Here is a 3,802-nt window from a genome sequence, read left to right as displayed (position 1 = left end):
TCAAAGTGTTTCAAATGTAATCATTGCACACAATCCTCATGAATTTTCAAACTAACCTAATATCATGAAAATAATATATTAAAATAACATACTCATTTAAAAATGATGGTGAGAAACAACATTTTCCACTGAACATTCACATCAGCTTGTAAGCTTGACATAGATCATTATATTACACCAACTCAGAGGAATTATAAATAATTGTAAGCACATCATAACTACAATCAAAAGTGCATTGCTGTCAGGAACCACTGCTTGTGCAATGTTAACGCAAAAGGGGGTATGGAATTGGATGGGAGTGGCTTGGCATTAAACAACAGAGAAAGTCTACTCTGCAAAAATGCCGAGCCCAAAAGAAGAAACAGAGTAAGCCAGGTCTTCAAATGAATTACACTTTATTGGCAACCAATATAATATATAAGAAGTCATCTAAACATGCATTGGACTCGACAGGGGCCGAGTTTCAGCAATTATGACTGCATGAGGAGTGCAGTTAATAAGACAATGTTTCTTGAGATGAGTCAATGCCCGAAAATATAATGTAAAATCATAGAACAAGCATCCTTCTTGATCTTCTGTTTAGATTGTTGATATAAATTGTATGATTTGGATTAACTTCTGGTACAGCCATGGTTTAAATGAGGGTCCAGAACTTCCTGCTGCAAGCAGCCATCATAGCAAGTCTTTGTTTATGCCATTACACTACTCGCAACTAGTCAAGTAAGATCCTCCAGTGTCATCCTCATGGTTGTTTTCAATGTGTCCAGCCATCTGATTGCAGACTTCGCCCAGTTCCTTTGAACTTCCCAAACATGATGTCCTTTTCCAATGATCTTTCTCTTCTAACAGTGTGACCCAAATAAGACAGTTGTAACTTCATCATTTGGGCTTCAAGTGACATAGCCAAATTGATCTCTTCCAGAATTGATTTGTTAGTTCTTCTGGCAGTACACACCACACATAAAATTCTTATCTAGCAAAAAGCTCAAATTATTCAATCTTCTTTCTGTCTTGTTTCTGTAGTGTCCAGCTTTCACATCTGTAATTGACCACTGAGAAAATGAATGCATGGGCAAGTCTGATCTTCGTTTGGACTATTATTTCCTTTCCTTTAAATACTTTGTTGACAGCCTTCATTGAAGAGTGATCAAGTGCTACACTGTGGAGTATTTCTTCCCTGTTAGTTACTTCTTTGTTTACAAAAGAGCCCAAAAGATTGAAATCCTTTATAACTTCTATTCTTTCACCTTTAAATCTTCTTCATTTTCCATGTTCATGATCTTCATCTTGTATATGTTCAGTTCTAATCCACATGTTATGACTTTCGGCTTTGAACTTTCTCAGTAGATACAGCATGTCTTCTTTGCTGCTGGTGATGAGTGTTGTATCGTCTGCATAGTGCAGGATGGTTTTATTTTGGCCACCAACCTTGAAACCAATGCTTTCTTCTTCCAAATTAATAATAATAATAATAATAATAATTTATTGTTTATATACCATCAAAGCCAAAGTAGCTCGAGGCGGTTTACAATAAAGAAGAGCTGGACATTCAGCGAAAAAAACAATGAAGTCTTTGAGTACATGAATATTTGTACAGAGTAAGGTTACATTGTAGGGGCGGGTTTACAATAAGAAGTAGGTTGAGGTGGTTTACAATAAGAAGGGTTGGTCATACAGCATGGGGTAAGCAGTGAAGACTTTAGGCATCCTTGGTCACAAATCGGTTGAACAAGTTGGTTTTAACTAGTTTTCTGAAGTTGAGGTAGGATGAGGAGTGCTTGATGATGCTGCTTAGCCAGTCGTTCTGCAGACTTGCTTGGAAGGCAACCATTCAGTCAAGGAATCTTTAGTATCGGCAGGTTTTTAATGTAGGGTGGCTAAACATACATATTCTGCATGTAGGCCTGCTGGAGCAGTCTAGTTTAAAGTGGGAGACCATGTATAGAGGGGCCAAACCGAGAATGGATTTGAAACAGAGGCAGGCGAATTTGAACAATACTCTTGCCTCCAGGGGCAACCAGTGGAGTTTTTGGTAGAAAGGGGGTTATGTTATCCCATTTCTTTATGCCGAAAATCAGTCGCACAGCTGAGTTTTGTATGATTTGGAGTCTTTGAATGGTTTTCTTGAGAGACCTCAGGTAAATGATATTGCAATAGTCGAGTAGGTTTAAAATGGAGGATTGCACCAGTAAACGAAATGATGTTGTGTTGAAGTACTTTCTGATGGTTCTTAGTTTCCATAGTGTCGCAAAGCCCTTTTTTATTAGTAGCTCTGAGTGCATATTTAGAATGAGATAGCGGTCCAGTGTCACTCCCAGGATTTTTATGGTATCGACAATGGGGAAGTTCTTACCGTTCAGGGTTATTGTAGTATCTTTGATTTTGTCATTTGGGCTTGCCAGGAAGAATTTGGTTTTTTCAGGGTTGAGTTTCAGTTTGAACTCTGTCATCCATGTTTCGATTTGTTTTAGAATTAGTGCTAGATAATTCTTCGTCTCAGGAGTCAAGCTTGTTAGGGGCAAGACTATGATGATGTCATGGGTGTAGATGTAAAATTTGATTTTTAATTTTTCCAGTAGATTTACCAATGGGGCTAGGTAAATGTTGAACAGAGTGGGGGATAGGGGGGAACCCTGTGGTACTCCGCATGGGTTTACCCAGCTGGAGGATTGGATATTGTCACTATAGATTGGTACGATCGTTTGGTCAAGAAGGCTTGGAACCATTTTAGTACATTGCCTGAGAGACCAATTGTCTCCAAGCAGTCAATTAGGATGGTGTGATTGACTAAATCAAAGGCGCTGCTTAGATCAAGTTGAAGGATTAGTGCACTGGAGCCTTGGCTGAGTAGGTTCAGGAGGGAATCCAGTAATGAGGCAATGACCGTTTCCGTGCTGAACTCGGATCGAAAGCCTGATTGGTTGTCGTGGAGTATGTTGAATTTGTCCAGGTGTGTTACTAACTCCTTTACAAAAAAGGGAATGTTTGCGATGGATCTGTAGTTAGATGTAGTTAGCTTTTCTGAAGATGGCTTCACTATAAAGATTGAACACGTAAGGTGACAAGATGGAAATCAATCAGTGTTACCATATTCAGTTCACACTGCAGCTTCTTGATTTTCATAGATGCTCTTTATCAGCCAATTATGTGTTTGAGTATTCCCATTTGTGCTAGAGTTCTCCATAGTTTATGATGATCCACACAGTCAAAAGTTTTACTCAAGTCGATGAAGCAAAAGTATTCTTTGCTCTTTCCAATATCCATCTAACATTGGCAATAATGTCTCTTGTTCCTCAACCTTTCCTGAAACCAGCCTGATCTTTGGGTAGTTTTTCCTCAATGTATTATTGTAGCCGTCGTATTATTTTCAGCAACATTTTGTTGGTGTGTTGAATTAATGCAATCGTTCTGTAGTTGTTACAGTCCTTGGCATCACCTTTCTTTGGTTTAAGCATAAACACTGATCTTCTCCAATCAGTTGGTCATGTTTTTTCCTTCCAAATCTGAAGTTAGGGCCATGATGACACCTTCTTAGCCTTTGATTAATTCAGTTGGAATACTGTTGATACCAGGTTACTTGTTTTTCTATAAAGCTTTAATTGCTGCTATGATTTCTTTTAAAATATCTGATTCTTCTTCAGTGTCAGTTTCCAGTTCAATTTCCCCAATATTATCCTCATTGCCTTTTTTGTATAAATCTTCTGTATATTCTTTTCATCTCTTTTTAATATTTTCAGGATCATTCAATATCATTCCATTGGCGTCTTAAGCATCCCCAATTGAGGTTGGACTTTCAGCCTCA

This window comes from Geotrypetes seraphini, chromosome 18 (assembly GCF_902459505.1).
Source record: "Geotrypetes seraphini chromosome 18, aGeoSer1.1, whole genome shotgun sequence".
NCBI classification, from domain to species: Eukaryota; Metazoa; Chordata; class Amphibia; order Gymnophiona; family Dermophiidae; genus Geotrypetes; species Geotrypetes seraphini.
Note: the sequence above shows the minus strand (reverse complement) of the source record.